Raw genomic sequence first — 26,144 nt, forward strand, 5'->3', positions numbered from 1 at the left:
GTTGAGAGCATTCCGGAGAGTTGAGAGCATTCCGGAGAGTTGAGAGCATTCCGGAGAGTTGAGACTATATACAGGGGGTACCGGTACAGGGTCAATGTGGAGACTATATACAGGGGGTACCAGTACAGGGTCAATGTGGAGGCTATATACAGGGGGTACCAGTCAATGTGGAGACTATATACAGGGGGTACCGGTACAGGGTCAATGTGGAGACTATATACAGGGGGTACCAGTACAGGGTCAATGTGGAGGCTATATACAGGGGGTACCAGTCAATGTGGAGGCTATATACAGGGGGTACCAGTACAGAGTCAATGTGGAGGCTATATACAGGGGGTACCAGTACAGAGTCAATGTGGAGACTATATACAGGGGGGTACCAGTACAGAGTCAATGTGGAGACTATATACAGGGGGTACCGGTACAGGGTCAATGTGGAGACTATATATAGGGGGTACCAGTACAGAGTCAATGTGGAGGCTATATACAGGGGGTACCATACAGAGTCAATGTGGAGACTATATACAGGGGGTACCGGTACAGGGTCAATATGGAGGCTATATACAGGGGGTACCGGTACAGGGTCAATGTGGAGGCTATATACAGGGGGTATCGGTACAGAGTCAGTGTGGAGGCTATATACAGGGGGTACCGGTACAGGGTCAATGTGGAGGCTATATACAGGGGGTACTGGTACAGAGTCAGTGTGGAGGCTATATACAGGGGGTAGTGGTACAGAGTGAATGTTTGGGGCACCGGTTAGTTGAGGTAATATGTACATTTTTTTTATTTTTTATTTTATTTCACCTTTATTTAACCAGGTAGGCTAGTTGAGAACAAGTTCTCATTTGCAACTGCGACCTGGCCAAGATAAAGCATAGCAGTGTGAACAGACAACACAGAGTTACACATGGAGTAAACAATTAGCAAGTCAATAACACAGTAGAAAAAAAATGGGCAGTCTATATACAATGTGTGCAAAAGGCATGAGGATGTAGGCGAATAATACACTTACAGATTAACACTGGAGTGATAAATGATCAGATGGTCATGTACAGGTAGAGTGTGTTGGTGTGCAAAGAGCAGAAAAGTAAATAAATAAAACAGTATAAAAACAGTATGGGAATGAGGTAGGTGAAAATGGGTGAGCTATTTACCTATAGACTATGTACAGCTGCAGCGATCGGTGCTGCTTTCCGGATAGCTGATGTTTGAAGTTGGTGAGGAGATAAAAGTCTCCAACTTCAGCGATTTTGCAATTCGTTCCAGTCACAGGCAGCAGAGTACTGGAACGAGGCGGCCCAAATGAGGTGTTGGCTTTTTAGGGATGATCAGTGAGATACACCTGCTGGAGCGCGTGCTACGGATGGGTGTTGCCATCGTGACCAGTGAACTGAGATAAGGCGGAGCTTTACCTAGCATGGACTTGTAGATGACCTGGAGCCAGTGGGTCTGGCGACGAATATAGTGAGGGCCAGCCGACTAGAGCATACAAGTCGCAGTGGTGGGTATAAGGTGCTTTAGTGACAAAGCGGATGGCACTGTGATAGACTGCATCCAGTTTGCTGAGTAGAGTGTTGGAAGCCATTTTGTAGATGACATCGCCGAAGTCGAGGATCGGTAGGATAGTCAGTTTACTAGGTAAGCAGCGTGAGTGAAGGAGGCTTGTTCTGCGGAATAGAAAGCCGACTCTTGATTTGATTTTTGATTGGAGATGTTTGATGTGAGTCTGGAAGGAGAGTTTGCAGTCTAGCCAGACACCTAGGTACTTATAGATGTCCACATATTCAGGTCGGAACCATCCAGGGTGGTGATGCTAGTCGGGCATCTTGGTGCAGGCAGCGATCGGTTGAAAAAGCATGCATTTGGTTTTACTCGCGTTTAAGAGCAGTTGGAGGCCACGGAAGGAGTGCTGTATGGCATTGAAGCTCGTTTGGAGGTTTGATAGCACAGTGTCCAATGACGGGCCGAAGTAGTATATAGAATGGTGTCGTCTGCGTAGAGGTGGATCAGGGAATCGCCCGAGCAAGAGCAGCATCATTGATATATACAGAAGTGAGTCGGCCCGAGAATTGAACCCTGTGGCACCCCCATAGAGACTGCCAGAGGACCGGACAGCATGCCCTCCGATTTGACACTGAACTCTGTCTGCAAAGTAATTGAGTGAACCAGGCAAGGCAGTCATCCCGAAAAACCGAGGATGTTGAGTCTGCCGATAAGAATATGGTGATTGACATAGTCGAAAGCCTTGGCGAGGTCGATGAAGACGGCTGCACAGTACTGTCTTTATCGATGGCGGTTATGATATCATTTAGTACCTTGAGCATGGCTGAGGTGCACCGTGACCGGCTTGGAAACCAGATTGCACAGCGGAGAAGGTACGGTGGGATTGAGATGGTCAGTGACCTGTTTGTTGACTTGGCTTTAAGACCTTAGATAGGCAGGGGCAGGATGGATATAGGTCTATAGCAGTTTGGGTCCAGGGTGTCTCCCCTTTGAAGAGGGGGATGACTGCGGCAGCTTTCCAATCCTTGGGGATCTCAGACGATATGAAAGAGAGGTTGAACAGGCTGGTAATGGGGGTTGCGACAATGGCGGCAGATAGTTTCAGAAATAGCGGGTCCAGATTGTCAAGCCCAGCTGATTTGTACGGGTCCAGGTTTGCAGCTCTTTCAGAACATCTGCTATCTGGATTTGGGTAAAGGAGAACCTGGAGAGGCTTGGGTGAGGAACTACGGGGGGTGCGGAGCTGTTGGCCGAGGTTGGAGTAGCCAGGCGGAAGGCATGGCCAGCCGTTGAGAAGTGCTTATTGAAGTTTTCGATAATCATGGATTTATCGGTGGAGACCGTGTTTCCTAGCCTCAGTGCAGTGGGCAGCTGGGAGGAGGTTCTCCATGGACTTCACAGTGTAGGTAGAGTTAAGAGGCACAGGCCTAAGAGCTTGTGATTTGAAATAATCCAAAGTCTTTTACAAGAGTCTAATGATCCTCTGTGGTTAAGTTACGCTCTCTGGTCAAATCATTTGAATGTTTTTTATTGATTTCTGCATAGACAGGAGTAATTAAATCATTTCAGCAAATGTACTTAAATTGACTTTAGGGGGAAGCTTAGTGGACACGCTGCTTATGTGTCCTGTCTTCTCTGTGTGTCTCTCTGTGTCTCTGTGTCGTTATGTCTGCTTATGCTCACCAGTGTTACCGCAGGAAATCAGACCAGTGTCTCTCTCCCCCTCTAACCAGTGTCTCTCTCCCTCTCTAACCAGTGTCTCTCTCCCCCTCTAACCAGTGTCTCTCTCCCCCTCTAACCAGTGTCTCTCTACCCCTCTAACCAGTGTCTCTCTACCCCTCAAACCAGTGTCTCTCTCCCCCTCTAACCAGTGTCTCTCTCCCCCTCTAACCAGTGTCTCTCTCCCCCTCTAACCAGTGTCTCTCTCCCCCTCTAACCAGTGTCTCTCTCCCCCTCTATCCAGTGTCTCTCCCCCTCTAACCAGTGTCTCTCTCCCCCTCTAACCAGTGTCTCTCTCCCCTCTAACCAGTGTCTATCTCCCCTCTAACCAGTGTCTCTCTCCCCTCTATCCAGTGTCTCTCTCCCCCTCTAACCAGTGTCTCTAACCTCCCCCTCTAACCAGTGTCTATCTCCCCCTCTATCCAGTGTCTCTCTCCCCCCTCTAACCAGTGTCTCTCTCCCCCTCTATCCAGTGTCTCTCTCCCCCTCTATCCAGTGTCTCCCTCCCCCTCTATCCAGTGTCTCTCTCTCCCTCTAACCAGTCTCTCTCTCCCTCTAACCAGTGTCTATCTCCCCTCTAACCAGTGTCTCTCTCCCCCCTCTATCCAGGCGTCTAACCAGTGTCTCTCTCCCCCCTCTATCCAGGCGTCTAACCAGTGTCTCTCTCCCCCCTCTATCCAGGCATCTAACCAGTGTCTCTCTCCCCTCTATCCAGGCATCTAACCAGTGTCTCTCTCCCCCCTCTATCCAGGCGTCTAACCAGTGTCTCTCTCCCCCCTCTATCCAGGCATCTAACCAGTGTCTCTCTCCCCCCTCTATCCAGGCGTCTAACCAGTGTCTCTCTCACCCCTCTATCCAGGCATCTAACCAGTGTCTCTCTCCCCCCTCTATCCAGGCGTCTAACCAGTGTCTCTCTCCCCCCTCTATCCAGGCATCTAATCAGTGTCTCTCTCCCCCCTCTATCCAGGCGTCTAATCAGTGTCTCTCTCCCCTCTATCCAGGCATCTAACCAGTGTCTCTCTCCCCCTCTATCCAGTGTCTATCTCCCCCTCTAACCAGTGTCTCTCCCCCCTCTATCCAGGCGTCTAACCAGTGTCTCTCTCCCTCTATCCAGGCATCTAACCAGTGTCTCTCCCTCTCTATCCAGGCGTCTAACCAGTGTCTCTCTCCCCCTCTATCCAGGCGTCTAACCAGTGTCTCTCTCCCCCTCTATCCAGGCGTCTAACCAGTGTCTCTCTCCCCCTCTATCCAGGCATCTAACCAGTGTCTCTCCCCTCTATCCAGGCGTCTAACCAGTGTCTCTCCTCTATCCAGGCGTCTAACCAGTGTCTCTCTCCCTCTATCCAGGCGTCTAACCAGTGTCTCTCTCCCCCCTCTATCCAGGCGTCTAACCAGTGTCTCTCTCCCCTCTATCCAGGCGTCTAACCAGTGTCTCTCTCCCCTCTATCCAGGCGTCTAACCAGTGTCTCTCTCCCCTCTATCCAGGCATCTAACCAGTGTCTCTCTCCCTCTATCCAGGCGTCTAACCAGTGTCTCTCCTCCCCTCTATCCAGGCGTCTAACCAGTGTCTCTCTCCCCTCTATCCAGGCGTCTAACCAGTGTCTCTCTCCCCTCTATCCAGGCGTCTAACCAGTGTCTCTCTCCCCTCTATCCAGGCGTCTAACCAGTGTCTCTCTCCCTCTATCCAGGCGTCTAACCAGTGTCTCTCTCCCTCTATCCAGGCGTCTAACCAGTGTCTCTCTCCCCTCTATCCAGGCGTCTAACCAGTGTCTCTCTCCCCTCTATCCAGGCGTCTAACCAGTGTCTCTCTCCCCTCTATCCAGGTGTCTAACCAGTGTCTCTCTCCCCTCTATCCAGGCGTCTAACCAGTGTCTCTCTCCCCTCTATTCAGGCATCTAACCAGTGTCTCTCTCCCTCTATCCAGGCGTCTAACCAGTGTCTCTCTCCCCTCTATCCAGGCATCTAACCAGTGTCTCTCCCCTCTATCCAGGCGTCTAATCAGTGTCTCTCCCCTCTATCCAGGCATCTAACCAGTGTCTCTCTCCCTCTATCCAGTGTCTATCTCCCCTCTAACCAGTGTCTCTCCCCCTCTATCCAGGCGTCTAACCAGTGTCTCTCTCCTCTATCCAGGCGTCTAACCAGTGTCTCTCCCCTCTATCCAGGCGTCTAACCAGTGTCTCTCTCCCCTCTATCCAGGCGTCTAACCAGTGTCTCTCTCCCCTCTATCAAGGCGTCTAACCAGTGTCTCTCTCTCCCTCTATCCAGGCGTCTAACCAGTGTCTCTCCCCCTCTATCCAGTGTCTCTCTCTCCCTCTATCCAGGCATCTAACCAGTGTCTCTCTCCCCCTCTATCCAGGCGTCTAACCAGTGTCTCTCTCTCCCCTCTATCCAGGCGTCTAACCAGTGTCTCTCCCCCTCTATCCAGTGTCTCTCTCCTCTATCCAGGCGTCTAACCAGTGTCTCTCCCTCTATCCAGTGTCTCTCTCCCCCTCTATCCAGGCGTCTAACCAGTGTCTCTCTCTCCCTCTATCCAGGCGTCTAACCAGTGTCTCTCCCCCTCTATCCAGTGTCTCTCTCTCCCCTCTATCCAGGCGTCTAACCAGTGTCTCTCTCTCTCCCTCTATCCAGGCGTCTAACCAGTGTCTCTCCCCCTCTATCCAGTGTCTCTCTCCCCTCTATCCAGGCATCTAATCAGTGTCTCTCCCTCTATCCAGGTGTCTAACCAGTGTCTCTCTCCCTCTATCCAGGCGTCTAACCAGTGTCTCTCTCCCTCTATCCAGGCATCTATCCAGTGTCTATCTCCCCTCTAACCAGTGTCTCTCCCCTCTATCCAGGCGTCTAACCAGTGTCTCTCTCCCTCTATCCAGGCATCTAACCAGTGTCTCTCCCCTCTATCCAGGCATCTATCCAGTGTCTCTCCCCTCTAACCAGTGTCTCTCTCCCTCTATCCAGGCGTCTAACCAGTGTCTCTCCCCCTCTATCAGGCGTCTAACCAGTGTCTCTCTCCCCTCTATCCAGGCGTCTAACCAGTGTCTCTCTCCCCTCTATCCAGGCGTCTAACCAGTGTCTCTCTCCCCCTCTATCCAGGCGTCTAACCAGTGTCTCTCTCCCTCTATCCAGGCGTCTAACCAGTGTCTCTCTCCCTCTATCCAGGCGTCTAACCAGTGTCTCCCCTCTCCAGGCCCAGTGTCTCTCTCCTCTATCCAGGCAGGCGTCTATCAGGTGTCTAACCAGTGTCTCTCCCCCCTCTATCCAGGCGTCTAACCAGTGTCTCTCTCCCCCCTCTATCGAGGCATCTAACCAGTGTCTCTCTCCCCCCTCTATCCAGGCGTCTAACCAGTGTCTCTCTCCCCTCTATCCAGGCATCTAATCAGTGTCTCTCTCCCCCCTCTATCCAGGCGTCTAATCAGTGTCTCTCTCCCCCCTCTATCCAGGCATCTAACCAGTGTCTCTCTCCCCCTCTATCCAGTGTCTATCTCCCCCTCTAACCAGTGTCTCTCCCCCCTCTATCCAGGCGTCTAACCAGTGTCTCTCTCCCCTCTATCCAGGCATCTAACCAGTGTCTCTCCCCCTCTATCCAGGCGTCTAACCAGTGTCTCTCCCCCCTCTATCCAGGCGTCTAACCAGTGTCTATCTCCCCTTCTATCCAGGCATCTAACCAGTGTCTCTCTCCCCCCTCTATCCAGGCGTCTAAACCCTCTATCCAGTGTCTCTCCCCTCTATCCAGGCATCTAACCAGTGTCTCTCTCCCCTCTATCCAGGCGTCTAACCAGTGTCTCTCTCTCCCTCTATCCAGGCGTCTAACCAGTGTCTCTCCCCTCTATCCAGTGTCTCTCTCCCCTCTATCCAGGCGTCTAACCAGTGTCTCTCCCCTCTATCCAGTGTCTCTCCCCCTCTATCCAGGCGTCTAACCAGTGTCTCTCTCCCTCTATCCAGGCGTCTAACCAGTGTCTCTCCCCCTCTATCCAGTGTCTCTCTCTCCCCTCTATCCAGGCGTCTAACCAGTGTCTCTCTCTCCCCTCTATCCAGGCGTCTAACCAGTGTCTCTCCCCCCTCTATCCAGTGTCTCTCCCCCTCTATCCAGGCATCTAATCAGTGTCTCTCCTCTATCAGGTGTCTAACCAGTGTCTCTCTCCCTCTATCCAGGCGTCTAACCAGTGTCTCTCTCCCCTCTATCCAGGCATCTATCCAGTGTCTATCTCCCCTCTAACCAGTGTCTCTCCCCTCTATCAGGCGTCTAACCAGTGTCTCTCTCCCCTCTATCCAGGCATCTAACCAGTGTCTCTCCACCCTCTATCAGGCATCTATCCAGTGTCTATCTCCCCTCTAACCAGTGTCTCTCCCTCTATCAGGCGTCTAACCAGTGTCTCCCTCTATCAGGCATCTATCCAGTGTCTATCTCCCCTCTAACCAGTGTCTCTCTCCTCTATCCAGGCGTCTAATCAGTGTCTCTCTCCCCTCTATCCAGGCATCTAACCAGTGTCTCTCCCCCCTCTATCCAGGCGTCTAACCAGTGTCTCTCTCCCCTCTATCCAGGCATCTAACCAGTGTCTCTCTCCCCCTCTATCCAGGCGTCTAACCAGTGTCTCTCCCCCTCTATCCAGGCGTCTAACCAGTGTCTCTCTCCCCCTCTATCCAGGCATCTAACCAGTGTCTCTCCCCTCTATGCAGGCGTCTAACCAGTGTCTCTCCCCCTCTATCCAGGCATCTAACCAGTGTCTCTCTCCCCCCTCTATCCAGGCGTCTAACCAGTGTCTCTCTCCCCCCTCTATCCAGGCGTCTAACCAGTGTCTCTCTCCCCTCTAACCAGTGTCTCTCTCCCCTCTAACCAGTGTCTCTCTCCCCCCTCTATCCAGGCGTCTAACCAGTGTCTCTCTCCCCTCTATCCAGGCGTCTAACCAGTGTCTCTCTCCCCCTCTATCCAGGCGTCTAACCAGTGTCTCTCTCCCCCTCTATCCAGGCGTCTAACCAGTGTCTCTCTCCCCCTCTATCCAGGCGTCTAACCAGTGTCTCTCTCCCCTCTATCCAGGCGTCTAACCAGTGTCTCTCTCCCCCCTCTATCCAGGCATCTAACCAGTGTCTCTCTCCCCCCTCTATCCAGGCGTCTAACCAGTGTCTCTCCCCACTCTATGCAGGCGTCTAACCAGTGTCTCTCTCCCCTCTATCCAGGCGTCTAACCAGTGTCTCTCCCCTCTATCCAGGCGTCTAACCAGTGTCTCTCCCCCTCTATCCAGGCGTCTAACCAGTGTCTCTCTCCCTCTATCCAGGCGTCTAACCAGTGTCTCTCTCCCCTCTAACCAGTGTCTCTCCCCCTCTATGCAGGCGTCTAACCAGTGTCTCTCCCCCCTCTATCCAGGCATCTAACCAGTGTCTCTCCCCTCTATGCAGGCGTCTAACCAGTGTCTCTCCCCTCTATCCAGGCGTCTAACCAGTGTCTCTCCCCTCTATCCAGGCGTCTAACCAGTGTCTCTCCCCCTCTATCCAGGCGTCTAACCAGTGTCTCTCCCCCTCTATCCAGGCGTCTAACCAGTGTCTCTCTCCCCCCTCTATCCAGGCGTCTAACCAGTGTCTCTCTCCCCTCTAACCAGTGTCTCTCTCCTCTAACCAGTGTCTCTCTCCCCTCTATCCAGGCGTCTAACCAGTGTCTCTCTCCCCTCTATCCCGGCGTCTAACCAGTGTCTCTCTCCCCTCTATCCAGCCGTCTAACCAGTGTCTCTCTCCCCCCTTTCAGGGCGTCTAACAGGGGTCTGTCTCCCCCTCTTTCCAGGCGTCTAACCAGTGTCTCTCTCCCCTCTATCCAGGCGTCTAACCAGTGTCTCTCTCCCCCTCTATCCAGGCATCTAACCAGTGTCTCTCTCCCCCTCTATCCAGGCGTCTAACCAGTGTCTCTCCCCTCTATGCAGGCGTCTAACCAGTGTCTCTCCCCTCTATCCAGGCGTCTAACCAGTGTCTCTCCCCCTCTATCCAGGCGTCTAACCAGTGTCTCTCCCCTCTATCCAGGCGTCTAACCAGTGTCTCTCTCCCTCTATCCAGGCGTCTAACCAGTGTCTCTCTCCCCTCTAACCAGTGTCTCTCCCCCCTCTATGCAGGCGTCTAACCAGTGTCTCTCCCCCTCTATCCAGGCATCTAACCAGTGTCTCTCCCCTCTATGCAGGCGTCTAACCAGTGTCTCTCCCCTCTATCCAGGCATCTAACCAGTGTCTCTCCCCCTCTATGCAGGCGTCTAACCAGTGTCTCTCCCCTCTATCCAGGCGTCTAACCAGTGTCTCTCCCCCTCTATCCAGGCGTCTAACCAGTGTCTCTCCCCCTCTATCCAGGCGTCTAACCAGTGTCTCTCCCCTCTATCCAGGCGTCTAACCAGTGTCTCTCCCCTCTATCCAGGCGTCTAACCAGTGTCTCTCCCCTCTATCCAGGCGTCTAACCAGTGTCTCTCCCCCTCTATCCAGGCGTCTAACCAGTGTCTCCCCCTCTATCCAGGCGTCTAACCAGTGTCTCTCCCCCTCTATCCAGGCGTCTAACCAGTGTCTCTCTCCCCTCTATCCAGGCGTCTAACCAGTGTCTCTCCCCTCTATCCAGGCATCTAACCAGTGTCTCTCCCCTCTATCCAGGCGTCTAACCAGTGTCTCTCCCCCTCTATCCAGGCATCTAACCAGTATCTCTCCCCCTCTATCCAGGCGTCTAACCAGTGTCTCTCCCCTCTATCCAGGCGTCTAACCAGTGTCTCTCCCCTCTATCCAGGCGTCTAACCAGTGTCTCTCCCCTCTATCCAGGCGTCTAACCAGTGTCTCTCCCCTCTATCCAGGCGTCTAACCAGTGTCTCCCCCTCTATCCAGGCGTCTAACCAGTGTCTCTCCCCTCTATCCAGGCGTCTAACCAGTGTCTCTCCCCCTCTATCCAGGCGTCTAACCAGTGTCTCTCCCCCTCTATCCAGGCGTCTAACCAGTCTCTCCCCTCTATCCAGGCGTCTAACCAGTCTCTCCCCCTCTATCCAGGCGTCTAACCAGTGTCTCTCCCCCTCTATCCAGGCGTCTAACCAGTCTCTCCCCTCTATCCAGGCGTCTAACCAGTGTCTCTCCCCTCTATCCAGGCGTCTAACCAGTGTCTCCCCTCTATCCAGGCGTCTAACCAGTGTCTCTCCCCCTCTATCCAGGCGTCTAACCAGTGTCTCTCCCCTCTATCCAGGCATCTATCCAGTGTCTATCTCCCCTCTAACCAGTGTCTCTCCCCTCTATCCAGGCGTCTAACCAGTGTCTCTCTCCCTCTATCCAGGCATCTAACCAGTGTCTCTCCCCCTCTATCCAGGCATCTATCCAGTGTCTATCTCCCCTCTAACCAGTGTCTCTCTCCCTCTATCCAGGCGTCTAACCAGTGTCTCTCCCCTCTATCCAGGCATCTATCCAGTGTCTATCTCCCCTCTAACCAGTGTCTCTCTCCCCCCTCTATCCAGGCGTCTAACCAGTGTCTCTCTCCCCTCTATCCAGGCATCTAATCAGTGTCTCTCTCCCCCCTCTATCCAGGCGTCTAACCAGTGTCTCTCTCCCCCTCTATCCAGGCATCTAACCAGTGTCTCTCTCCCCTCTATCCAGGCGTCTAACCAGTGTCTCTCCCCCTCTATCCAGGCGTCTAACCAGTGTCTCTCTCCCCTCTATCCAGGCATCTAACCAGTGTCTCTCCCCTCTATGCAGGCGTCTAACCAGTGTCTCTCCCCCTCTATCCAGGCGTCTAACCAGTGTCTCTCCCCCCTCTATCCAGGCGTCTAACCAGTGTCTCTCTCCCCTCTATCCAGGCGTCTAACCAGTGTCTATCTCCCCTTCTATCCAGTGTCTCTCTCCCCTCTAACCAGTGTCTCTCTCCCCCCTCTATCCAGGCGTCTAACCAGTGTCTCTCTCCCCCCTCTATCCAGGCGTCTAACCAGTGTCTATCTCCCCCTCTAACCAGTGTCTCTCTCCCCCTCTATCCAGGCGTCTAACCAGTGTCTCTCTCCCCTCTATCCAGGCGTCTAACCAGTGTCTCTCTCCCTCTATCCAGGCGTCTAACCAGTGTCTCTCTCCCCTCTATCCAGGCATCTAACCAGTGTCTCTCTCCCCCTCTATCCAGGCGTCTAACCAGTGTCTCTCCCCACTCTATGCAGGCGTCTAACCAGTGTCTCTCCCCCTCTATCCAGGCGTCTAACCAGTGTCTCTCCCCTCTATCCAGGCGTCTAACCAGTGTCTCTCCCCTCTATCCAGGCGTCTAACCAGTGTCTCTCTCCCCTCTATCCAGGCGTCTAACCAGTGTCTCTCTCCCCTCTAACCAGTGTCTCTCCCCTCTATGCAGGCGTCTAACCAGTGTCTCTCCCCCTCTATCCAGGCATCTAACCAGTGTCTCTCCCCCTCTATGCAGGCGTCTAACCAGTGTCTCTCCCCTCTATCCAGGCGTCTAACCAGTGTCTCTCCCCTCTATCCAGGCGTCTAACCAGTGTCTCTCCCCTCTATCCAGGCGTCTAACCAGTGTCTCTCCCCCTCTATCCAGGCGTCTAACCAGTGTCTCTCTCCCCCTCTATCCAGGCGTCTAACCAGTGTCTCTCTCCCCTCTAACCAGTGTCTCTCCCTCTAACCAGTGTCTCTCTCCCCCTCTATCCAGGCGTCTAACCAGTGTCTCTCTCCCCCTCTATCCAGGCGTCTAACCAGTGTCTCTCTCCCCTCTATCCAGGCGTCTAACCAGTGTCTCTCTCCCCTCTATCCAGGCGTCTAACCAGTGTCTCTCTTCCCCTCTATCCAGGCGTCTAACCAGTGTCTCTCCCCTCTATCCAGGCGTCTAACCAGTGTCTCTCTCCCCCTCTATCCAGGCATCTAACCAGTGTCTCTCTCCCCCTCTATCCAGGCGTCTAACCAGTGTCTCTCCCCTCTATGCAGGCGTCTAACCAGTGTCTCTCCCCTCTATCCAGGCGTCTAACCAGTGTCTCTCCCCTCTATCCAGGCGTCTAACCAGTGTCTCTCCCCTCTATCCAGGCGTCTAACCAGTGTCTCTCCCCTCTATCCAGGCGTCTAACCAGTGTCTCTCTCCCCCTCTAACCAGTGTCTCTCCCCTCTATGCAGGCGTCTAACCAGTGTCTCTCCCCCTCTATCCAGGCATCTAACCAGTGTCTCTCCCCTCTATGCAGGCGTCTAACCAGTGTCTCTCCCCCTCTATCCAGGCATCTAACCAGTGTCTCTCCCCTCTATGCAGGCGTCTAACCAGTGTCTCTCCCCTCTATCCAGGCGTCTAACCAGTGTCTCTCCCCTCTATCCAGGCGTCTAACCAGTGTCTCTCCCCTCTATCCAGGCGTCTAACCAGTGTCTCTCCCCTCTATCCAGGCGTCTAACCAGTGTCTCCCCCTCTATCCAGGCGTCTAACCAGTGTCTCTCCCCTCTATCCAGGCGTCTAACCAGTGTCTCTCCCCCTCTATCCAGGCGTCTAACCAGTGTCTCCCCCTCTATCCAGGCGTCTAACCAGTGTCTCTCCCCCTCTATCCAGGCGTCTAACCAGTGTCTCTCTCCCCCTCTATCCAGGCGTCTAACCAGTGTCTCTCCCCCTCTATCCAGGCATCTAACCAGTGTCTCTCCCCTCTATCCAGGCGTCTAACCAGTGTCTCTCCCCTCTATCCAGGCATCTAACCAGTATCTCTCCCCTCTATCCAGGCGTCTAACCAGTGTCTCTCTCCCCTCTATCCAGGCGTCTAACCAGTGTCTCCCCTCTATCCAGGCGTCTAACCAGTGTCTCTCCCCTCTATCCAGGCGTCTAACCAGTGTCTCTCCCCTCTATCCAGGCGTCTAACCAGTGTCTCCCCTCTATCCAGGCGTCTAACCAGTGTCTCTCCCCTCTATCCAGGCGTCTAACCAGTGTCTCTCCCCTCTATCCAGGCGTCTAACCAGTGTCTCTCCCTCTATCCAGGCGTCTAACCAGTCTCCCCCCTCTATCCAGGCGTCTAACCAGTCTCTCCCCCTCTATCCAGGCGTCTAACCAGTGTCTCTCTCCCCCTCTATCCAGGCGTCTAACCAGTCTCTCCCCTCTATCCAGGCGTCTAACCAGTGTCTCTCCCCCTCTATCCAGGCGTCTAACCAGTGTCTCCCTCTATCCAGGCGTCTAACCAGTGTCTCTCCCCTCTATCCAGGCGTCTAACCAGTGTCTCTCCCCCTCTATCCAGGCGTCTAACCAGTCTCTCCCCTCTATCCAGGCGTCTAACCAGTGTCTCTCTCCCCTCTATCCAGGCGTCTAACCAGTGTCTCCCCTCTATCCAGGCGTCTAACCAGTGTCTCTCCCCCTCTATCCAGGCGTCTAACCAGTGTCTCCCCCTCTATCCAGGCGTCTAACCAGTGTCTCTCCCCTCTATCCAGGCGTCTAACCAGTGTCTCCCCCTCTATCCAGGCGTCTAACCAGTGTCTCTCCCCTCTATCCAGGCGTCTAACCAGTCTCTCCCCTCTATCCAGGCGTCTAACCAGTGTCTCCCCTCTATCCATGCGTCTAACCAGTGTCTCTCCCCTCTATCCAGGCGTCTAACCAGTGTCTCTCCCCCTCTATCCAGGCGTCTAACCAGTGTCTCTCCCTCTATCCAGGCGTCTAACCAGTGTCTCTCCCCTCTATCCAGGCGTCTAACCAGTGTCTCTCCCCTCTATCCAGGCGTCTAACCAGTGTCTCTCCCCTCTAACCAGTGTCTCTCCCCTCTATCCAGGCGTCTAACCAGTGTCTCTCCCCTCTATCCAGGCGTCTAACCAGTGTCTCTCCCCCTCTAACCAGTCTCTCCCCTCTATCCAGGCGTCTAACCAGTGTCTCTCCCCCTCTATCCAGGCGTCTAACCAGTGTCTCTCCCTCTAACCAGTCTCTCCCCTCTATCCAGGCGTGTAACCAGTGTCTCTCCCCTCTATCCAGGCATCTAACCAGTGTCTCTCCCCTCTATCCAGGCCTCTAACCAGTGTCTCTCCCCCTCTATCCAGGCGTCTAACCAGTGTCTTTCCCTCTATCCAGGCGTCTAACCAGTCTCTCCCCTCTATCCAGGCGTCTAACCAGTGTCTCTCCCCCTCTATCCAGGCGTCTAACCAGTGTCTCCCCCTCTATCCAGGCGTCTAACCAGTGTCTCCCCCTCTATCCAGGCGTCTAACCAGTGTCTCTCCCCTCTATCCAGGCGTCTAACCAGTGTCTCCCCCTCTATCCAGGCGTCTAACCAGTGTCTCTCTCCCCTCTAACCAGTGTCTCTCTCCCCTCTAACCAGTGTCTCTCTCCCCCTCTATCCAGGCGTCTAACCAGTGTCTCTCTCCCCTCTATCCAGGCGTCTAACCAGTGTCTCTCTCCCCCTCTATCCAGGCGTCTAACCAGTGTCTCTCTCCCCTCTATCCAGGCGTCTAACCAGTGTCTCTCTTCCCCTCTATCCAGGCGTCTAACCAGTGTCTCTCTCCCCCTCTATCCAGGCGTCTAACCAGTGTCTCTCCCCTCTATCCAGGCGTCTAACCAGTGTCTCTCCCCCTCTAACCAGTGTCTCTCCCCTCTATCCAGGCGTCTAACCAGTGTCTCTCCCCTCTATCCAGGCGTCTAACCAGTGTCTCTCCCCTCTAACCAGTCTCTCCCCTCTATCCAGGCGTCTAACCAGTGTCTCTCCCCTCTATCCAGGCGTCTAACCAGTGTCTCTCCCCTCTAACCAGTCTCTCCCCTCTATCCAGGCGTCTAACCAGTGTCTCCCCCTCTATCCAGGCGTCTAACCAGTGTCTCTCCCCTCTATCCAGGCGTCTAACCAGTGTCTCTCCCTCTATCCAGGCGTGTAACCAGTGTCTCTCCCTCTATTCAGGCGTCTAACCAGTGTCTCTCCCCTCTATCCAGGCGTCTAACCAGTGTCTCTCCCCTCTATCCAGGCGTCTAACCAGTCTCTTCCCTCTATCCAGGCCTCTAACCAGTGTCTCTCCCCTCTATCCAGGCGTCTAACCAGTGTCTTTCCCTCTATCCAGGCGTCTAACCAGTCTCTCCCCTCTATCCAGGCGTCTAACCAGTGTCTCTCCCCCTCTATCCAGGCGTCTAACCAGTGTCTCTCCCCTCTATCCAGGCGTCTAACCAGTGTCTCCCCCTCTATCCAGGCGTCTAACCAGTGTCTCTCCCCTCTATCCAGGCGTCTAACCAGTGTCTCCCCCTCTATCCAGGCGTCTAACCAGTGTCTCTCCCCTCTAACCAGTGTCTCTCTCCCCTCTAACCAGTGTCTCTCTCCCCCCTCTATCCAGGCGTCTAACCAGTGTCTCTCTCCCCCTCTATCCAGGCGTCTAACCAGTGTCTCTCTCCCCCTCTATCCAGGCGTCTAACCAGTGTCTCTCTCCCCTCTATCCAGGCGTCTAACCAGTGTCTCTCTTCCCCTCTATCCAGGCGTCTAACCAGTGTCTCTCTCCCTCTATCCAGGCGTCTAACCAGTGTCTCTCTCCCCCTCTATCCAGGCATCTAACCAGTGTCTCTCTCCCCCTCTATCCAGGCGTCTAACCAGTGTCTCTCCCCTCTATCCAGGCATCTAACCAGTGTCTCTCCCCCCTCTATCCAGGCGTCTAACCAGTGTCTCTCCCCTCTATCCAGGCGTCTAACCAGTGTCTCTCTCCTCTATCCAGGCGTCTAACCAGTGTCTCTCCCCTCTAACCAGTGTCTCTCCCCCTCTATGCAGGCGTCTAACCAGTGTCTCTCCCCCTCTATCCAGGCATCTAACCAGTGTCTCTCCCCTCTATGCAGGCGTCTAACCAGTGTCTCTCCCCCTCTATCCAGGCATCTAACCAGTGTCTCTCCCCCTCTATGCAGGCGTCTAACCAGTGTCTCTCCCCTCTATCCAGGCGTCTAACCAGTGTCTCTCCCCTCTATCCAGGCGTCTAACCAGTGTCTCTCCCCTCTATCCAGGCGTCTAACCAGTGTCTCTCCCCTCTATCCAGGCGTCTAACCAGTGTCTCCCCCTCTATCCAGGCGTCTAACCAGTGTCTCTCCCCTCTATCCAGGCGTCTAACCAGTGTCTCTCCCCTCTATCCAGGCGTCTAACCAGTGTCTCTCCCCTCTATCCAGGCGTCTAACCAGTGTCTCTCCCCCTCTATCCAGGCATCTAACCAGTGTCTCTCCCTCTATCCAGGCGTCTAACCAGTGTCTCTCCCCTCTATCCAGGCGTCTAACCAGTGTCTCTCTCCCCCTCTATCCAGGCGTCTAACCAGTGTCTCTCCCCCTCTATCCAGGCATCTAACCAGTGTCTCTCCCCTCTATCCAGGCGTCTAACCAGTGTCTCTCCCCCTCTATCCAGGCATCTAACCAGTATCTCTCCCCCTCTATCCAGGCGTCTAACCAGTGTCTCTCTCCCTCTATCCAGGCGTCTAACCAGTGTCTCTCCCCTCTATCCAGGCGTCTAACCAGTGTCTCTCCCCTCTATCCAGGCGTCTAACCAGTGTCTCTCCCCTCTATCCAGGCGTCTAACCAGTGTCTCCCCCTCTATCCAGGCGTCTAACCAGTGTCTCTCCCCTCTATCCAGGCGTCTAACCAGTGTCTCTCCCCTCTATCCAGGCGTCTAACCAGTGTCTCTCCCCTCTATCCAGGCGTCTAACCAGTCTCTCCCCTCTATCCAGGCGTCTAACCAGTCTCTCCCCCTCTATCCAGGCGTCTAACCAGTGTCTCTCTCCCCCTCTATCCAGGCGTCTAACCAGTCTCTCCCCTCTATCCAGGCGTCTAACCAGTGTCTCTCCCCTCTATCCAGGCGTCTAACCAGTGTCTCCCTCTATCCAGGCGTCTAACCAGTGTCTCTCCCCCTCTATCAGGCGTCTAACCAGTGTCTCTCCCCCTCTATCCAGGCGTCTAACCAGTCTCTCCCCTCTATCCAGGCGTCTAACCAGTGTCTCTCTCCCCCTCTATCCAGGCGTCTAACCAGTGTCTCCCCTCTATCCAGGCGTCTAACCAGTGTCTCTCCCCTCTATCCAGGCGTCTAACCAGTGTCTCCCCCTCTATCCAGGCGTCTAACCAGTGTCTCTCCCCCTCTATCCAGGCGTCTAACCAGTGTCTCCCCCTCTATCCAGGCGTCTAACCAGTGTCTCTCCCCCTCTATCCAGGCGTCTAACCAGTCTCTCCCCCTCTATCCAGGCGTCTAACCAGTGTCTCCCCCTCTATCCATGCGTCTAACCAGTGTCTCTCCCCCTCTATCCAGGCGTCTAACCAGTCTCTCCCCTCTATCCAGGCGTCTAACCAGTGTCTCTCCCCTCTATCCAGGCGTCTAACCAGTGTCTCTCCCCTCTATCCAGGCGTCTAACCAGTGTCTCTCCCCCCTCTATCCAGGCGTCTAACCAGTGTCTCTCCCCTCTAACCAGTGTCTCTCCCCTCTATCCAGGCGTCTAACCAGTGTCTCTCCCCTCTATCCAGGCGTCTAACCAGTGTCTCTCCCCTCTAACCAGTCTCTCCTCTATCCAGGCGTCTAACCAGTGTCTCTCCCCTCTATCCAGGCGTCTAACCAGTGTCTCTCCCCTCTAACCAGTCTCTCCCCCTCTATCCAGGCGTCTAACCAGTGTCTCCCCCTCTATCCAGGCGTCTAACCAGTGTCTCTCCCCTCTATCCAGGCGTCTAACCAGTGTCTCTCCCTCTATCCAGGCGTGTAACCAGTGTCTCTCCCTCTATCCAGGCGTCCAACCAGTGTCTCTCCCCTCTATCCAGGCGTCTAACCAGTGTCTCTCCCCTCTATCCAGGCGTCTAACCAGTCTCTCCCCCTCTATCCAGGCCTCTAACCAGTGTCTCTCCCCTCTATCCAGGCGTCTAACCAGTGTCTCTCCCCTCTATCCAGGCGTCTAACCAGTCTCTCCCCTCTATCCAGGCGTCTAACCAGTGTCTCTCCCCTCTATCCAGGCGTCTAACCAGTGTCTCCCCTCTATCCAGGCGTCTAACCAGTGTCTCCCCCTCTATCCAGGCGTCTAACCAGTGTCTCTCCCCTCTATCAGGCGTCTAACCAGTGTCTCTCCCCTCTATCCAGGCGTCTAACCAGTGTCTCTCCCCCTCTATCCAGGCGTCTAACCAGTGTCTCTCCCCTCTAACCAGTGTCTCTCCAGTGTCTATCCAGGCGTCTAACCAGTGTCTCTCCCCTCTATCCAGGCGTCTAACCAGTGTCTCTCCCCTCTATCCAGGCGTCTAACCAGTGTCTCTCCCCTCTATCCAGGCGTCTAACCAGTGTCTCTCCCCCTCTAACCAGTGTCTCTCCCCTCTATCCAGGCGTCTAACCAGTGTCTCTCCCCTCTATCCAGGCGTCTAACCAGTGTCTCTCCCCTCTATCCAGGCGTCTAACCAGTGTCTCCCCTCTAACCAGTGTCTCTCCCCTCTATCCAGGCGTCTAACCAGTGTCTCTCCCCTCTATCCAGGCGTCTAACCAGTGTCTCTCCCCTCTATCCAGGCGTCTAACCAGTGTCTCTCCCCTCTATCCAGGTGTCTAACCAGTGTCTCTCCCCTCTATCCAGGGTCTAACCAGTGTCTCTCCCCCTCTAACCAGTGTCTCTCCCCCTCTATCCAGGCGTCTACACGTTCGGCCTGTTCACCGTGGACATCTTTGTGAACGCCGGACAGCTGGTGACGGGGAATCTGGCCCCACACTTCCTGACGGTGTGTAAGCCCAACTACACAGCCCTGGGCTGCCAGCACGCCCTGATCTACATCAGTCAACAGGAGGCCTGCACGGGGAACCAGGAGGATGTCCTGCGCGCACGCAAAACCTTCCCCTCCAAAGAGCAGCGCTCAGTGTCTACGCAGCCTTCTATCTTGCGGTGAGTGGGAACTAAAGATTAGTAGGAACCAAAGATACAAGTTGAGTAATTGAGTCGGCTGTGTTACAACTACTGACTAACGGAATGAAGTAACTGGAATGTTTCCATATTGATGATATGTGCAGAAGATTTCTGACATTACAGACAGGGGCGGCAGGGTAGCCTAGTGGTTAGAGCGTTGGACTAGTAACCTGAAGGTTGCAAGTTCAAACCTCCAAGCTGACAAGGTCTGTCGTTCTGCCCCTGAACAGGCAGTTAACCCTCTGTTCCTAGGCCGTCACTGACTTGCCTAGTTAAATAACGACTGCACGCACACGCACGCACGCACGCACGCACGCACACACGCACACACACACACACACACACACACACACACACACACACTGATTCTTGGATGTATTTTTCTATCTTGGCTGTGAATATCCTGTTTGGCCACTGAATTCTGTTTGTCTGTTTGTCTGTTTGTCTGTTTGCTGTAGATCAGAGAAAATGGTACCAGACACGTCTTGATCCTTACTTCCATTTTCCTCTATGTTGGGTTATATGTTGTGAAACTGTTAGATATTACTTGTTAGATGTTGCTGCGCTTTCGCAACTAGAAGCACAAGCATTTCACTACCCTCGCATTACTGTAACATCTGCTAAACACGAGTATGTGACCAATAAAGTTGATTTGATTTTCATTTCGATAAACTTTGAATAACAGCCTGGCTGTTTATTTCCGTTAATCACTGAACACAACAGGCTTTTATTAGTGACAGGCTTCTATTTGTGCCAGGCGTCTATTTACTTAATGCACAGAGCTAATCACTGAACACAACAGGCTTTTATTAGTGACAGGCTTCTATTTGTGCCAGGCGTCTATTTACTTAATGCACAGAGCTAATCACTGAACACAACAGGCTTTTATCAGTGACAGGCTTCTATTTGTGCCAGGCGTCTATTTACTTAATGCACAGAGCTTTTGCACATTTGCATAACATAATTTTTTTTTAAATTACAGCATTCACTTCCATCATTTTAATAATCAATTTCCTACATTTCCTGCACTGTGTCATCACTTACACACTATAACTGGTTTCCATTGGCGACGACAGATTTGCATACGAATATTCTAAATTCTGCATATATCAATATGCGCATTTTCCCACCAGATATTTGTTTCCATCAAACAGACTTTATGTGGATTGTCACGTTCTGACCATAGTACTTTTGCGTTTTCCTTGTTTTAGTGTTGGTCAGGACGTGAGCTGGGTGGGCATTCTATGTTGTGTGTCTGGTTTGTCTATTTCTATGTTTGGCCTGATATGGTTCTCAATCAGAGGTAGGTGTTAGTCATTGTCTCTGATTGGTAACCATATATAGGTAGCCTGTTTTGTGTTGGGTTTTGTGGGTGGTTGTTTCCTGTCTTTGTGTTTTCTGCACCAGATAGGGCTGTTTCGGTTTTCACGTTAATTGTTTTGCATCAGTTGTGTTCATGTTGAGGATTTCTTATTAAAAGAAGCATGGACACTTACCACGCCGCATATTGGTCCTCCTATCCTTCTCGCCTCTCCTCTTCAGAGGAAGAGGAGGAAAACCTTTACATGGATGAAGACTGCGCGTGAAGACATAGTGCACATAAACATGACTTTTACCGGTAAATTCCCATGTACTGAATAAAAAAATAAAATAAAACATTTTAAATGGGTTTCCATCTCATTAAAAAAAAAATCTACTGATGGTTTTGTCACAAAAACTGTTGAGTTATATAACGAATGTGCCAACAGCCTTGGCAAAGATGCTCTACAGTGCGGGTAGCCTACCTACATTATGAGATTATTATGGATAAGAGCGATATAATTTGTTAAATGGTAGCCAAAGCGTCCATCGTCATGTCACCAGTATAAGACCCTCGATATCTACTGGTAAAAGAACATCAAGCTCATCACCGTGACCTTTCACCCCCCCTGTGAAGTTCATCGTCATTTACTTCATCTGTAGCCTAATAAACTACATGCTTTCCTGAGTCGTAGTGGGAGGACCACACAACAGATCTGTAGCCTAATAAACTACATGCTTTCCTGAGTCGTAGTGGGAGGACCACACAACAGATCTGTAGCCTAATAAACTACATGCTTTCCTGAGTCGTAGTGGGAGGACCACACAACAGATCTGTAGCCTAATAAACTACATGCTTTCCTGAGTCGTAGTGGGAGGACCACACAACAGATCTGTAGCCTAATAAACTACATGCTTTCCTGAGTCGTAGTGGGAGGACCACACAACATATCTGTAGCCTAATAAACTACATGCTTTCCTGAGTCGTAGTGGGAGGACCACACAACAGATCTGTAGCCTAATAAACTACATGCGAGTCCTGAGTCGTAGTGGGAGGACCACACAACAGATCTGTAGCCTAATAAACTACATGCGAGTCCTGAGTCGTAGTGGGAGGACCACACAACAGATCTGTAGCCTAATAAACTACATGCGAGTCCTGAGTCGTAGTGGGAAGACCACACAACAGATCTGTAGCCTAATAAACTACATGCGAGTCCTGAGTCGTAGTGGGAGGACCACACAACAGATCTGTAGCCTAATAAACTACATGCTTTCCTGAGTCGTAGTGGGAGGACCACACAACATATCTGTAGCCTAATAAACTACATGCTTTCCTGAGTCGTAGTGGGAGGACCACACAACAGATCTGTAGCCTAATAAACTACATGCTTTCCTGAGTCGTAGTGGGAGGACCACACAACATATCTGTAGCCTAATAAACTACATGCTTTCCTGAGTCGTAGTGGGAGGACCACACAACAGATCTGTAGCCTAATAAACTACATGCTTTCCTGAGTCGTAGTGGGAGGACCACGCAACATATCTGTAGCCTAATAAACTACATGCTTTCCTGAGTCGTAGTGGGAGGACCACACAACAGATCTGTAGCCTAATAAACTACATGCTTTCCTGAGTCGTAGTGGGAGGACCACACAACATATCTGTAGCCTAATAAACTACATGCGAGTCCTGAATCGTAGTGGGAGGACCACACAACATATCTGTAGCCTAATAAACTACATGCTTTCCTGAGTCGTAGTGGGAGGACCACACAACATATCTGTAGCCTAATAAACTACATGCGAGTCCTGAATCGTAGTGGGAGGACCACACAACATATCTGTAGCCTAATAAACTACATGCTTTCCTGAGTCGTAGTGGGAGGACCACACAACATATCTGTAGCCTAATAAACTACATGCGAGTCCTGAATCGTAGTGGGAGGACCACACAACATATCTGTAGCCTAATAAACTACATGCTTTCCTGAGTCGTAGTGGGAGGACCACACAACATATCTGTAGCCTAATAAACTACATGCTTTCCTGAGTCGTAGTGGGAGGACCACACAACATATCTGTAGCCTAATAAACTACATGTGAGTCCTGAGTAGTAGTGGGAGGACCACACAACAGATCTGTAGCCTAATAAACTACATGCTTTCCTGAGTCGTAGTGGGAGGACCACACAACAGATCTGTAGCCTAATAAACTACATGCTTTCCTGAGTCGTAGTGGGAGGACCACACAACAGATCTGTAGCCTAATAAACTACATGCTTTCCTGAGTCGTAGTGGGAGGACCACACAACAGATCTGTAGCCTAATAAACTACATGCTTTCCTGAGTCGTAGTGGGAGGACCACACAACAGATCTGTAGCCTAATAAACTACATGCTTTCCTGAGTCATAGTGGGAGGACCACACAACAGATCTGTAGCCTTATAAACTACATGCTTTCCTGAGTCGTAGTGGGAGGACCACACAACAGATCTGTAGCCTTATAAACTACATGCTTTCCTGAGTCGTAGTGGGAGGACCACACAACAGATCTGTAGCCTTATAAACTACATGCTTTCCTGAGTCGTAGTGGGAGGACCACACAACAGATCTGTAGCCTAATAAACTACATGCTTTCCTGAGTCGTAGTGGGAGGACCACACAACAGATCTGTAGCCTTATAAACTACATGCTTTCCTGAGTCGTAGAGGGAGGACCACACAACAGATCTGTAGCCTTATAAACTACATGCGAGTCCCGAGTCGTAGTGGGAGGACCACACAACATATCTGTAGCCTAATAAACTACATGCTTTCCTGAGTCGTAGTGGGAGGACCACACAACAGATCTGTAGCCTTATAAACTACATGCTTTCCTGAGTCGTAGAGGGAGGACCACACAACAGATCTGTAGCCTTATAAACTACATGCGAGTCCCGAGTCGTAGAGGGAGGACCACACAACAGATCTGTAGCCTAATAAACTACATGCGAGTCCCGAGTCGTAGTGGGAGGACCACACAACAGATCTGTAGCCTAATAAACTACATGAGTCCCAGTCGTAGTGGGAGGACCACACAACAGATCTGTAGCCTAATAAACTACATGTGAGTCCTGAGTCGTAGTGGGAGGACCACACAACAGATCTGTAGCCTAATAAACTACATGCTTTCCTGAGTCGTAGAGGGAGGACCACACAACATGTTATTGCTTCCATAGGATGTTCCTTTTCACAGGAGGTTGATGACACATGAATTGGGAGAACGGGCTTGTGGTACCGACTGTAGTCGGATCAGTGGACTGGTATCAAATACATTCAAAAATAATGTTTGTTTGCTGCCGTTCCAGTGTTGTGATCCGTTTTCCCCTCAGCAGCCTCCACCGTGTTAATTATATCAAGGTTTGTGCATCAAAAGGCATTTCCACCGCCAATTTCTCAAATAATTAATTTTACAGTCGCTAACAGATCCCACCATGTCAAACGAACAAATTCTCTGTCAGCATTTATGAAATTGTAATCACATTTCATGTTTCCAGCATCCCAGTTATTTTTATTTTTATTTTCATTGCGTCAGACAATTCATCTGCATGAAAATGTTTGATGTAAATGTGGTTTCAAACCCCCGAGCTGTTGTTCTGTCCCTGAACAGGCAGTTAACCCATTGTTCCTAGGCTGTCATTGAAAATAAGAATTTGTTCTTTATAACTGACTTGCCTAGTTAAATAAAGGTAAAAAATAAAAATAAAAAAAACAGTACATTTTTAGCAGTTCTTACTTTCGCCACTAGAGGGTGGTCAACCAATTTCTTTGGGTCTGTACTCCCACAGTTGACAGTTTTATTTGCTTGGCAGTTAACTAGCAGTTGTCAGCTGTTAGCGGCTAATGGATAGCAGTTTCTTACTGGCGATAAAAACGGTTGATTGCCATCTTGTTTTTTTACTGAATTATATAATGTAACAAATCAAACATTAAACTTTGTAAACAAGTCATGGCAATTCATGGTAACCTCGTAAATAATTCATTTAGACCGGATGTTTATTTGAAAAAGGTGTTTATTTCCTGAAATGGTGTGCAGTTGCCCAGCTATTAAAAGGGACAGGCGGCTGTTTGAGACTCAACGTTTAATTGAAGTTTTATGGCGGCGATGAAAAGCAACTTCTCCACTGACTCAGCAGACTAAGCCTGGTACTTTACATGAAGGGATTTCTGCTGATTCGCCCTACTCACTCTAGAAAGCCGGCTATTTGAATGATTTTTAGGGTGAGAGGACAGTATTAAGCACAGGAAATAATGTTAGCAGACTGATGCTGTCTGAAACCTTATTCACTATATAGTGCACTACTTTTGACAAGGGCACTCTGGGTAATGCACTTATTTTGACCAGGGCACTCTGGGTAATGCACTTCTGTTGACCAGGGCACTATGGGTAGGAAACTACTTTTGACTAGGGCACTCTGGGTAATCCACTACTTTGACCAGGGCACTCTGAGTAATGCACTTTTGTTGACTAGGGCACTATGGGTAATGCACTACTTTGACCAGTGCATTATGGGTAGTAAACTACTTTTGACTAGGGCACTCTGGGTAATCCACTACTTTGACCAGGGCACTCTGAGTAATGCACTTTTGTTGACTAGGGCACTATGGGTAATGCACTACTTTGACCAGTGCATTATGGGTAGTAAACTACTTTTGACTAGGGCACTCCGGGTAATGCCCTACTTTGACCAGTGCACTATGGGTAGTAAACTACTTTTGGACTAGGGCACTATGGGTAATGCACTACTTTGACCAGTGCACTATGGGTAGTAAACTACTTTTGACCAGGGCACTCTGGGTAATGCACTACTTTGGCCAGTGCATTATGGGTAGTAAACTACTTTTTGACCACTCTGCAGGAAATAAGGTGCATTTTGGAGGTGCTTCTGAAGCTAAGCAGGGTTGGTCCTGGTCAGTCCCTGGATGGGAGACCAGATGCTGCTGGAAGTGGTGTTGGAGGGCCAGTAGGAGGCACTCTTTCCCCTGGTCTAAAAAAATATCCCAATGCCAGTGACACTGCCCTGTGTAGGGTGCCGTCTTTCAGATGGGACGTTAAACGGGTGTCCTGACTCTCTGAGGTCATTAAAGATCCCATGGCACTTATTGTAAGAGTAGGGGTGTTAACCCTGGTGTCCTGGCTAAATTCCTAATCTGCCCCTCAAACCATCACGGTCACCTAATAATCCCCACTTTACAATTGGTTCATCTATTCCCCAGGTTGTTGCTACAAATGAAAATGTGTTCTCAGTCAATTTACCTGGTAAAATAACAAATAAATAAAAACATTGCGTGTGAACATACACACAATACATACTGTATAGCCTACTGGTATATGTGTTTGATTCTTTAAAACATTTATTTGATTTGATGTAATATTCAACATTTGTTTTGAATGAATCATCCTCAAGACAAGAGTTTGGAACCATGAACTCAGTTCTCTGAAACCAATTTAGACAGCGTGTCATCATGTCATCATAACACAATCAGCTCATTAAAAACACTTTCATGAATCTTTCACTCAACCGTCTATTTAAACAAAAAAAACATGCTGCCCTTCAGTTGTTGTTTGTCCCTTCTTGACATGCCAGTTCGTCAGTGGTGGATAAAGTACTTCATTTTCATACTTGAGTAAAAGTAAAGATATATTAAAGGAAAATGATTCAAGTAAATGTGAAAGTCAACCAGGAAAATACTACCTGAGTAAAAGTCTAAAAGTATTTGGTTTTAAATGTACTTAAGTATCAAAATACAAAATATTTTAAAATGTCTTATATTAAGCAAACCAGACATAACAATGTTCTTGTTTTTTAATGT

General features: G+C 51.0%; 1 protein-coding gene across 2 annotated transcripts in view; it reads left to right on the forward strand.

The window, feature by feature from the left end:
• The window catches only part of LOC127916671 (phospholipid phosphatase-related protein type 5-like), a 138,924-nt gene that overhangs the window by 77,331 nt on the left and 35,449 nt on the right, over nt 1–26,144 (forward strand). The gene's annotated exons all lie outside the window — the stretch shown is intronic.

This window comes from Oncorhynchus keta, chromosome 4, assembly GCF_023373465.1.
Source record: "Oncorhynchus keta strain PuntledgeMale-10-30-2019 chromosome 4, Oket_V2, whole genome shotgun sequence".
Classification (NCBI taxonomy): domain Eukaryota; kingdom Metazoa; phylum Chordata; class Actinopteri; order Salmoniformes; family Salmonidae; genus Oncorhynchus; species Oncorhynchus keta.